The sequence below is a fragment of the Saccoglossus kowalevskii genome, chromosome 5 (assembly GCF_978046115.1).
Source record: "Saccoglossus kowalevskii chromosome 5, keSacKowa6.1, whole genome shotgun sequence".
Lineage (NCBI taxonomy): Eukaryota > Metazoa > Hemichordata > Enteropneusta > Harrimaniidae > Saccoglossus > Saccoglossus kowalevskii.
The window spans coordinates 3,889,379-3,902,170 of NC_140645.1; positions in this window are offsets into that span (position 1 = coordinate 3,889,379).

Consider the following 12,792-nt stretch of genomic DNA (forward strand, 5'->3'; position numbering starts at 1 on the left):
GCCTGGGACAAATCGTAATTTCAACCCTGTCAAGATAATGAGTCATTATTGTTACTGTTAGCTGTGTCACAATTGACTCTATATATTTAAAGTGCCTGTGAAATGGCTGCTATTTTCTGGTCAAAAATCATTGGTACATCAATATTATTAATTTAGATGTATTTTAAAATGAGGCTCCTCATTAGCTTCTTATTTCCAAACACAAGATCCCCTTGTGACGTCAGAAGGCAAACTTGCTGGGCAGCTTGCATTGCCAATACGTGTAGTTTGTCGCATAGGGTTGAGTTAGATGCGAAATATGCCCTTTCTGGCGTAGCTGGACCCCGGTACTGGACAACATTTGAGTTGGTAAGAAGTTAGAAAGAACTACCACGGTATTGGTCAGAACTGCACAATTACTTGTATGGTAGTCAGTTGAAGTGTTGACTTCTATTTCCATGGAACTCTACGATCATCGCCGAGTTTGTCAAAGTTGAATTTGACACCTAAGATGTCTCGTTATTTAGCAGGTTACTAGGCATTTTACTGGTGCACTGTTTTATTTTATTGATGATGTGGGTAAAAAAAAAACATGTTCAAAATTTAAATAAGAGAGAGCATATTTTGACATTCTGAACATTTAACTATAGAATCAATTAAATAGAGAAAAAATTTAAAAAAACAAACACAATTCACAGTTACCAAATAAAAGACAGTCGCGTGGAAATGAATTGATATTCTGTTGAAATGGGTGAATGCAACAACTGTCCATTTCAGTGGGACACAGATATAAAATGGGAAACGTATGGTTGGGCATTGCACAGGCACTTTAAATTGTTCTGGGCTTGTTTTGTATTTTATGCAAAAAGTTTCCTTCCAACAACTGGGCCTTTTTAAATGACCCATCAGTTTCTTGTTGTGATAAAATAATGGCCATGAATAGTATAGGTCTTTGTGAATAGACACATGGACAACTGAGTCTGTAACAACGCACTAGACTGCTTAGTTGGAGGAATGATTCAATAATATCGTAAAATCTGTATTAAAAGTCGCATTTCTAATAGAAGTTGCACGCATTCTTTTTTTAAACAACTAAGAACCAAAATATGTGTAGATGCTCTAATAGAAGCCGCATCCCTTCCATTTCATTATATCATTTTAATAGTAGCTGCTGCTTCTAATACAGATTTTACAGTAGTTGTGTGTGGTTATTGTAGTCCATTCTCTTTGTTCTGTTTACTTTGTACACTGTCTGTTCCTCATCATTTTTTTCCTTGCGGCCATGCCAGCTGATTATTCACTTGTATTAGTGACATTATAATGTTTTTGTTTTCTATTGAATTGTCGCAGTTTCGTTTTCATGTCTGTAAAGATGTATCTAAAACATTGACTTACCTGGTTCAACTATTACATACAATTGTGTTTTTGCCAATAATTTCAATTCAGCTACATTGTATTGTACATCTTGCTCATCAATGTTTTGTAAAGCTTGTCCTGATTTTCTGGCTAATATCCATGACTTATACCTAGTGAACATCAGAATAAAATTACATATTCATCACATGAAAAGCAGCCCTGCAATTAGTCTTGCAAATTAGTGTACAGGTGTATATGTAGCGAATGGAGTAGCATGTGTACATGTATGTTTAATTTACTCAAAATTCTTTTGTTGTGTTTGCATGGTGTGGTTGAGAACATCTCACTCAAAATGCCACAGTGGCAGGGTGGACTTTTAGTCGTCCGTGAGCAAACTGAGACAGACGAGCCATTACGTTTACAATGGGCGCCTGAGACACACATGTCTAGGTATAAGCTAGGTCCAGGTTATTGTAGGAAAATTAAATCCATTACTTCTGGCGGAAACCATGCAGGGTTGTCATAAATAAAACTAGTGTTTTTGGGAGCCAGTGAGGAAAACATTATGCGCAGCGTCCAATGCGATGGCGTACTGTCTGAGTGCATACTTTTCCTCCCAAGGATACATCATGGGAATGCCGAAGTCCAAAACATTTAGAACAGAATCAGCAAACTTATTTGTGTGGATTCCGACCAAACCCTGGTGGCAGCCATGTCTGTTTTTAATATTAGAGGACACTTACGTGCGTAATCATTGATGTACATGATGTATACAAGTGATGTATACAAGTGATGTATACCAGTGATGTACATGATGTATACAAGTGATGTATACCAGTGATGTACATGATGTATACAAGTGATGTATACCAGTGATGTACATGATGTATACAAGTGATGTATACCACTGATGTACATGATGTATACAAGTGATGAATACCAGTGATGTACATGATGTATACAAGTGATGTATACAAGTGATGTATACCAGTGATGTACATGATGTATACAAGTGATGTATACCAGTGATGTACATGATGTATACAAGTGATGAATACCAGTGATGTACATGATGTATACAAGTGATGTATACCACTGATGTACATGATGTATACAAGTGATGAATACCAGTGATGTACATGATGTATACAAGTGATGAATACCAGTGATGTACATGATGTATAGAAGTGATGAATACCAGTGATGTACATGATGTATACAAGTGATGAATACCAGTGATGTACATGATGTATACAAGTGATGAATACCAGTGATGTACATGATGTATACAAGTGATGAATACCAGTGATGTACATGATGTATACAAGTGATGTACATCAGTGCAAGATAGGCATACAATCTGATTAACCATACCTTAACAAATATGGTTCTTACTTATATCCTTATATTAAGTCTTGTCAACATCCAATAATAAATTGTTAGAAAAAAATTTTTAGTTTTGTTGATATGTCCTGAATAGTCACGAGCTTATCAAATACCAGCTCATTTTTTAACAAGTTGATTTGTTTATGGCCTGCAAGCATAACTCACACAGTTATGTTTTTGACATTATTTTTCTTCCTGGATGTCTTTGATGTCAATGTATGAATTATATGTCATTTTATGGCTAAAAAAATTTAGGCCAAAGCATAGTGACTGAAAATAAAACAAGATGTATAGGGATGACATCAGCAAAGTTCAACGATAAATAAACTTGATGATAACTTGAGATATATCAAGGTGAATATCACATACCTGTTGAGGCCTTAGTGCCACACCCAGAACAGAATTTGCTGTTACTAATTAATCCTTCACCACAGTTGTGGCAATATTTGTGTCCTGTACATACAATAAATGAAACATATTATTCAGTGGAACCATCACATTGACAGTATAAAACCAATTTATAATCATACATCAGGCACAAAATTATTTTTATACTCTGGTAAACTTGCCCTTTGTTATATAATATTATTCCCTTTATCATAGTTTGTTTCAATATAAATATGCATTGTCATAATTAATTTTGAATACAAACAAGTTTTGGGGTTGAAAAAACAGTGGGAAAGTACTCTATCGAATGTCCTTGATTGATGTAAATATCTTACAAAAACATTGGTGCCTAATTTGTTTAATTATTTTAAGGGACATAATTTCCAGCTTTATTCAAAGTAATTCAGATATTTTAGTATAAAAAACAAATGCCTCATCTCAGAAAAATAATGCAGCATTTAGACGTGAATAGATTCATAAAACATGCAAGATAACAGAAAATCTTAGCTGGCTTTTGTCCAATTATTTTGTACAGGTGTCTGTCAAAAATTAATGATTCACTGAGACAAATATGAACTGCGTTATTATATTCATTGTGTGACTATTGTATTATTTGAAACGTAAAACAACGCCCTCTATCAATAGCTATCATGTTGCAAGCTCTGCTTTGTATGCAAATCAACTTAAATAGTTGGTGTCCAGTGGAGAGAGAAGTCAACAGTACTGTTGCCTCCTAAGAATCTTTAAACACTGCAATCTTTGTTTTTGAAGTGCTTTTTTTAAATTTGTATTATAAATTTAAGCTCTATCATTCTGTTCTAATAGCTGAAACAAATTCCTGTGAATTTTGATTTTCATTTGTCGAATGGACTGTTTGTCAAATACAGAATACATATATTTTAGTATAATTTTCTTTTTAAAATGTGGATGCAACGTTTTGCTTATGTATTTTTTATTATGTATTGTTTTTGATTTGATAACTTTGGACTAAACAGATTTTCTATTAGCTTGACATCTTGTTTTCCGTAAAGATTTTATTGGTAGGTTTGCAAATGTGTATCAGACTTTGCAAAAACTCTCTCCATGAGTTGGTATTGAAACCCAGTCTAGTATTCCCATGGGATTTGGGAGATACATTACCAAGGATATTAATACAAGATAAATGATTTGTTTCATTACACACATACAACAATGCATATTTCCACTGAGATCAGTGACCTTTGAATGTATATCACCAGTGATCAGTCAAGTAGAAAGTCAAAATATTTTATCAGATTTTCTCAATTTTTGCATGATACAGGACATCTGTCGTTCATACTACGGGAAAACTTTATACTGATGAATAAGGTGTTTGATAAAGTTTGGTATAGAATTAGTAAAGTTACTGTGCACACAATAACAATTATTAACAACGACAACAACACATTTTTCCTTTAATATATCTTTCCATCTTTGATGATACGGGCAAGGTAAAAGTGACACTAAAAGTAAAAAAAAAGTTGTAGGTATTATCACAAGTAGTATAACTTTCATCCCCTGCTCCCCAATACACAAACCAGTTCATGTGATACATTGAAATACAAGTAACAGTTCTTGGAACCATACTTGATAGTAATCGAAAGCATTATCACATACCCAGTATTGAAATTAACAATACCAGTTAATGTTCTCCAAACTAGCACATCACCCAGGTTATCTGTGTAGGAGTAGCGTGGGGTGGGGATAATGCCGATGTGGAAATGGGTCGGGTTTTATATTGACCACACCCGTGTAGGGGCCCCGATAAGGGCATTATCAATTACTTTCATCGGATCAACACAGCGCGAAACGTAGGGCTAGTCTCGACCAAGGTTTACAAGAAGAACACACATGCATAGAGACATTGAATATTGGTGATAGAAATTACCTGGACTAATGATTTTAAAGATGAGAGTTCAACAGTTCAAGTCTTTTTCAACAGCACGTGAACAACGCCCTCACGCAATCGCTTAAAAAGGGAAAAAGAGAGAGAGAAAAAAAGGCCAAAAAAAAAAAAAAACAGAAAATATTTAGGGGAGAAGTGAAAATAAAAAAAAATCGTAAAAAATAAAAAAAACAGTAATTTTTTTCAAGAAAATAAAAAAAAAAAAATCATAGAAAATTTACAAAAATCATAGAAAATAAAAAAAAAATAGGAAATTTAAAAAAAAATGTATATGATAAAAAAAAATGTTTTTGGCCTATCTGGCTTGCCATATATAATTATAATAGTCACTTCAGATGTTCAGTATTTTCTGTTAAATTTACTGTTTTTATATCTAAAATAATAGGCAAATAATTAGAAATGTCCCATGGTGATCATTGTCATTTTGAGACCACTAAAAATTAAATAAACAGGTCAGATCCCAATATACTATATAAAATACTTTAGGAATAAATTTTCGCTGAAAAGACCTTTTTCATGTTTGTATGGAATTTGTTTTCACTGGTTATTGGCGAGTTTATTCGCTGGATTTTATTTTCACTGAATTTTCAGCAAAAACAGCGAAAATTAATTCTAAATAAAAATAAAGTATTTCACAATACTGCAAAACCATTTATTTTCCCTGACATATAAAGGGAAAGTCAAGCCAAACAACATACTGCTCCCTAGAGTTCCACAAATGTAGGAGAATGCAATATTCTTCTATATAATATTTCATTCTCGAGATACTCATCTTTTCATCAGTATTATGTATTATGTAAAATACTTTATTTTAGCTGGAATTAAATTTTGCTGAAATGATATTTTCGGGTGTTATGTATGCAATTTATTTTCACTGATTTCTGATGAGTTGAATGTAAAATATAGAAAAAAAGGTATATCTGTTGAATTTTATTTTCACTGAATCATTCCTTCAGCGCAAATAGTGAAAATTAATTCCAAGCAAAAATAAAGTATTTAACAGTACTCCGCCAGTGAAAATATTTCCAACAATGTAAAAAAAAATTGTTATTAAAAATAACCAATGAATAATTCACATTTACAGTACACGTTTAACAATCCATTGGAATGTGTTCATCCACAATTATCGCTATTAAATCAGCATACATAATAATAATGATGGCTTAATCAATGGTTTGACAACCACGCTAAATTGTAGGCAAAAAACTTGTTATTGTAAATGATTCCAGTAAACGATGCAATGAAACATTACTTCTTTTACTTCAAAACTGTTGGCAAAACACAATAAAATTTTTGAAGCCCGTCCAACTACTTGTAACTGAGGCATTTTTGGCATTCCAGAACTTAATTTTGGTGTTTATGGATGGATTTTGTTCAAACTTGCTCACTCATTTACCTGATTTTAAAATTGATTACATAATCTTTGTTAATCCATTGTCAAAAAAATTAAAATAAATTAGACCATAGAATGATTGAAAAAATGAACAACAATGAACACTGTAAAAGTATCACAATGGGTGGCTAACCACGAATGGCATCTGTACCACCTAATAAAGTAGGTTTCTGTTGCTCTTGCAAAAACTCTTTAAAAAACCTATACAAACAATATACAAGAATTAATGATAGTTTGAATGCTTTGTTGTATTTGGAACATACAATACAACACAACAGCTTAGAAACAGTTGTAATAATAATCAACTATATATAAAACTATAACTATCATTTAAAGATTCAGATTATGCTATATACTCGGGCAAGGCAGTGCAAGCCTCCATGCAAGTTTTGAAACATACCACATTTTTTATTGACAGGACATCGAACCGGGAAGTATCGACATCATCATTCGAAGAGCGGCTGCCCAAATTTTCCGTATCAACGACCGAAGAAAAAGAAAAAGAAGGTATAGTAGTATAGAAGTATAGTAGTAATGTCATTGTAAATTGTTCAGCTAACGGTTACGAGAAGAATGGTTAGGAAACTCTATTGTTAGATATGCTAATTATCCATTGACTTCACTTTGATGCGTGTCCAAAATTGTCATTATTTCAGTAGAGCGATCGTCTGACATGGTGAAACAATTTCGAAATTAGAATGTTTCAGTTTATTTTGTACATTGAGTTAGAATCTGTGAGTCTTTTATGAGCGAACTATGTTGACATTGATTTGGTATGTATTAAATTTGCCCTATTTTGTCTGGCGTGTTAAAATATAATGCATTCACATTTGGTAATATCTCAAATTCGCAAAAAAATTAACATTGATTTGGTATGTATTGAAGCTGTCATATTTTGTTTGGCATTTTAAAATGTTGACATTGATTTGTTATGTATTGAATTTGCCCTATTTTTTCTGGCATGTTAAAATGTAAAAACTTTATACTGATGAATAAGGTGTTTGATAAAGTTTGGTATAGAATTAGTAAAGTTACTGTGCACACAATAACAATTATTAACAACGACAACAACACATTTTTCCTTTAATATATCTTTCCATCTTTGATGATACGGGCAAGGTAAAAGTGACACTAAAAGTAAAAAAAAAGTTGTAGGTATTATCACAAGTAGTATAACTTTCATCCCCTGCTCCCCAATACACAAACCAGTTCATGTGATACATTGAAATACAAGTAACAGTTCTTGGAACCATACTTGATAGTAATCGAAAGCATTATCACATACCCAGTATTGAAATTAACAATACCAGTTAATGTTCTCCGAACTAGCACATCACCCAGGTTATCTGTGTAGGAGTAGCGTGGGGTGGGGATAATGCCGATGTGGAAATGGGTCGGGTTTTATATTGACCACACCCGTGTAGGGGCCCCGATAAGGGCATTATCAATTACTTTCATCGGATCAACACAGCGCGAAACGTAGGGCTAGTCTCGACTGAGGTTTACAAGAAGAACACACATGCATAGAGACATTGAATATTGGTGATAGAAATTACCTGGACTAATGATTTTAAAGATGAGAGTTCAAAAAACATCATATCCCATATAATCATATCGTATACTCAATGAATGCAACTCATCAACTCATCGAACAACTTGACCAAAGAAATTATACGCGAGTTATTATTCGCTGAAACGACTACCACAGGAAAAACACACCACAAATTCAATAACAGTCACATAATAACATGATTCTTACCTGTAGACATCTGAACGCGTGCACAGTACAACAGAAAAGTAATTTAAAATTCCGGCTATTCTGATTCTGAAATCGTCCAACGCGGGTCGTCCAAGTAAGAATATTCGATAGTCCAGGGAGTCTTTTTCAACAGCACGCGAACAACGCCCTCACGCAATCGCTTAAAAAGGGAAAAAGAGAGAGAGAAAAAAAGGCCAAAAAAAAAAAAAAAACAGAAAATATTTAGGGGAGAAGTGAAAATAAAAAAAAATCGTAAAAAATAAAAAAAAACAGTAATTTTTTTCAAGAAAATAAAAAAAAAAAATCAGAGAAAATTTACAAAAATCATAGAAAATAAAAAAAAAATAGGAAATTTAAAAAAAAATGTATGTGATAAAAAAAAATGTTTTTGGCCTATCTGGCTTTTATTTTCCCTGACATATAAAGGGAAAGTCAAGCCAAACAACATACTGCTCCCTAGAGTTCCACAAATGTAGGAGAATGCAATATTCTTCTATATAATATTTCATTCTCGAGATACTCATCTTTTCATCAGTATTATGTATTATGTAAAATACTTTATTTTAGCTGGAATTAAATTTTGCTGAAATGATATTTTCGGGTGTTATGTATGCAATTTATTTTCACTGATTTCTGATGAGTTGAATGTAAAATATAGAAAAAAAGGTATATCTGTTGAATTTTATTTTCACTGAATCATTCCTTCAGCGCAAATAGTGAAAATTAATTCCAAGCAAAAATAAAGTATTTAACAGTACTCCGCCAGTGAAAATATTTCCAACAATGTAAAAAAAAATTGTTATTAAAAATAACCAATGAATAATTCACATTTACAGTACACGTTTAACAATCCATTGGAATGTGTTCATCCACAATTATCGCTATTAAATCAGCATACATAATAATAATGATGGCTTAATCAATGGTTTGACAACCACGCTAAATTGTAGGCAAAAAACTTGTTATTGTAAATGATTCCAGTAAACGATGCAATGAAACATTACTTCTTTTACTTCAAAACTGTTGGCAAAACACAATAAAATTTTTGAAGCCCGTCCAACTACTTGTAACTGAGGCATTTTTGGCATTCCAGAACTTAATTTTGGTGTTTATGGATGGATTTTGTTCAAACTTGCTACATATTTTGTATACTATGGGACCTTGATGCACATCATTTTAGTTTTCAGATCCAATTTAAAATGGCTGACTGGTGGCCATTTTGTTTTAATTAATGCTCTTCCAGACCAATATTTCTCAATATTTACAAGTACTCATTTGACGATCAGATTCATTTTAATGTTAAAAAAATCACCATAATCAAGCATCATCTTCTGTATCCATATTTCTGACATGTTTATGTTCTAAGTATATTACTATAAACAAAATTATATGTCTTAAATTTGATAACAGGGACTGTGTCAAGCATGGCTTGCTATTAAAAATTCTGTTTCATCAGATGAAGGGACAAATACTTGTCCCTATCATTGTCTTTGTCTCCATCTTGTAGTTAGCCAATTAGATACATGTAGCAATATTTTGGTGGACAATTCATTGTTGTAATACAAGTATATTGTTTATTATTATTTTGCAGTGCAATGGTGAAGAAACGAAAGTATTGCCCTCATTGTGATGATACAGTAACATGGAAAACTTTCAAAAGGCATCGTGGAATGTACTACAATAGCTTGAATGATCAGTGGGCTTGTAAGAATGAAGTCTTCAGAGATGATGCTGACTATTCAATACAGTCTGGTGTAGTAGAAGTTGAAGATTTGGGGGATGACTGTACTCTTGTATCAGATAGCAATGATCATGCTGATAAATTAGTCACTGATACTGAAATATCATCAGCACTTCTTGAAGAAGACAAAATCTACCTTGAAGGCGAAACTGATGAAATGAGTCCAATACTAGATGGTTCTATCCGAACTGAAATATGGGATAATATTACTGAGGAAGACATAATGATTGATTTGGAAGAAGCTAAAACTGCCCAGGAAACACCAGTAGTGGTGGACCTTCCATTTGCTGATCAAAAATATATGCTAGTTATTTTGAATTGGTTATGTATTTTTGTCTGTTATTTCTGGACTTTTTTTAACATCTCAGACAATGGAATTACTGTATTGCTGACGTTTTTGAAAACATTTTTCAGTGTGAGTGGGCGGTTTTCACCATGGTTAGGTGCACTGTCAACTCTCTTTCCTGGAACATTGTACTTGTTGAAAAAAAAAAATGAATCTTCTATCGGATAAGTTTTCTAAATATATTGTATGTCCTAAATGCAGTCATATATGCAGATTGCTTTGAATGCAGAAATGGGGTGCAACGACGAAAACTGTGTTCCCATGTTGAGTATCCCAACCACACACAAAAAAAATTCAGACAGTCATGTGGTGCAAGTTTATTCAAGGAGGTGATTTTGCAAGGTGGCAAAATGCACTATTATTCACATAAGGTTTACTGTTATACTTCCTTAACAGATTCCTTGAAGAATCTACTGCAAAGGAAAGATTTTGCAGTAAAGTGTGAGATGTGGCGACAGCGAAAAATGCCTACTGGAATGCTTGCTGATGTTTATGATGGACGAATATGGCGAGAATTTCAACATGTAAATAAAGAACCTTTCCTGATGAATAAGAACAATTATGCTATCCAACTCAATATAGATTGGTTCCAGCCATTCAAGCACACACCATTCTCTGTAGGTGCTGTATATGCTATAATTTTGAATCTTCCACGAGGCGAAAGATACAAAAAGGAAAACACCATACTTATTGGCGTGATACCTGGACCACGCGAGCCTTCACTGAATGTAAACTCCTTCCTTGAACCACTAGTGAAAGAGTTACAAGTGTTGTGGAGTGATGGACTGTCAACAACTCACTATGGCTCACGATTCATTGCAGAAACATTCAAAGTAGCTCTTTTGTGTACATCATCAGATATACCTGCTACAAGGAAACTGTGTGGTTTTTTAAGCTTTATGGCAAAACAAGGTTGTTCGAAATGTGAAAAGACATTTCCATCAGGCCAGTTTGGTTCAAAACCCAATTTTGGTGGTTTTCAGCCTTGTCAGGCCAGAAACAAAGTTAGGCACCAGGAACAGGTTGACGAAATAATAACTAAAAGAAATAAATCAAGTAGGACTGAACTTGAGAGCAAATATGGTGTGCGTTATACCATATTATTGGAATTACCATATTTTGATTGTGTGCGATTTCATGTCATTGATCCATTACATAATTTATTTCTTGGAACAGGCAAGCACTTAATGAAAAAAAATTTGGGTTGACAAATCAAAGATTACAAAAGAGCAATTAGAAATAATCCAACACAAAGTAGACAGCACAAAGACCCCCTCAGATATGGGGAGAATTCCACACAAAATTGCTAGCAATTTTGGTGGGTTTACAGCAGAGCAGTGGAAGAACTGGATCATATTTTTCTCTTTGTTTTCATTGAAAGGTGTTTTGCCTAAACCTGAATTAGAATGCTGGCGTCTATTTGTATTGGCATGTCATCTTTTGTGTACACCTGTACTCACCATTGCAAATGTTGGTAAATCTCACAGTTACTTAATGAGATTTTGTAGGGAATTTGAAAGAATTTATGGATCAAGTGCAGTAACACCTAACATGCATTTACACAGTCACCTTGCTGATTGCATTTTGGATTATGGACCGATCTATGCCTTTTGGACATTTCCATATGAGAGACTTAATGGAGTTTTATCTGGGCACTATGCTAATCAAAAAATCAATAGAAATACAGATTATGAGAAAGTTCACAAATTCACAAATGCTTATGGACTTGTCTCTTCCAGTGTTGTTCAATAATGAGTTTCAAGAAACATTACCAAATAAGAACAAAATGGTGTCGTTTGAAGAAACATTCAGTGACTGCCAATTGTTCTTTCAATGTGTAATGCTTTCTCAAGGTGAAGTGGTCATGTCACAGTCTCAGTGGTGCGAAAGTACTTCATTCTATATCCCTAATGGTGCAGCACACATAGAGTACTATGATGACGCTATGACCGACTACCTTAAAGAATCTTATTGTACAATATTGGAAAATGTGAATAGAGTGTATCACTGGAGCAGTAAAGTGCTACAATACATTGGAATGTGGATTGATGCATGGGATTCTTGGTTCAGAAAAGTGTAGACATAGCAGATCTGCTTATATTATTGCTAGTTGGCATGGTGATGAAGGCAGAATTGATTCTTCTGGAAATACTTATCGACCTGGTATTGTGGAGTATTATTTGTCACAGTCAATCATTGTTGAAAGGAAATCACAGACTTTTTTCTTTGCAAAAGTAAGGTGGTTTCAAAAGCATCCAGAAAGAAACTACTATGGGGAACCAGTTTGAAGTCTGGTGTAGAAATCTTTTTGAGTTGACTGGTCCAGCATCATTCTTGCCTGTTCAACGTATTAGAGGCAAATTTGTTGCTGGTGTAGGTGAAATTAGGAGAGAAACTGTGATGTGCGTTATGCCAAGACCATTTAAAATTTATATGTAATTCTGTGACTAGCTTTCAGTTAAAACTTAATGTCTTCTTCTGTATATTTTATATACTGTGATATACTTTATTTTAGCTGAAA